Raw genomic sequence first — 453 nt, 5'->3', positions numbered from 1 at the left:
GTCTCTTATTGCGAGGCATATAATTGCATGCAGACTCAGAGTGACCTCACATATCAGCACCAATACCAGCATCACTTTTCTGTCCCCAGTCCGGTCATTATTCACCTATTTGCTGCATTAACCAGCTTCATTTACTTCACAAGTCGCCCGCGGTCTCATGTGGTCTGTGAGGGTCAGGAAATGCTTCCACATCCCACTGAGCCCAGGTGTCATGTAGATGGGTTGTTGTGACGTCACCGGACTCCTCCCACCTTCCCTTCGTTAGCCGATGGAGCCACTTGGGGAAGGGGGAGGAGTCTGATACCTGATGTCTATGTCCGTGACGTCACCGGATCTTCAACGGAACTCTCGGAAGACCCGGAAGCCGGCAGAGAGATGAGGACCGATCAAAAGAATTTTGAGCGAACAATAAAATTTACGATTAATCGAGGGATTAATCGTTAAATTCTGCAA

Source organism: Nanorana parkeri, unplaced genomic scaffold (genome assembly GCF_000935625.1).
Source record: "Nanorana parkeri isolate BGI_ZX_2015 unplaced genomic scaffold, ASM93562v1 scaffold355, whole genome shotgun sequence".
In the NCBI taxonomy this organism is placed as follows: domain Eukaryota; kingdom Metazoa; phylum Chordata; class Amphibia; order Anura; family Dicroglossidae; genus Nanorana; species Nanorana parkeri.
The sequence above is the reverse complement of the archived record's forward strand: the minus strand, read 5'-3'. Positions refer to the sequence as shown.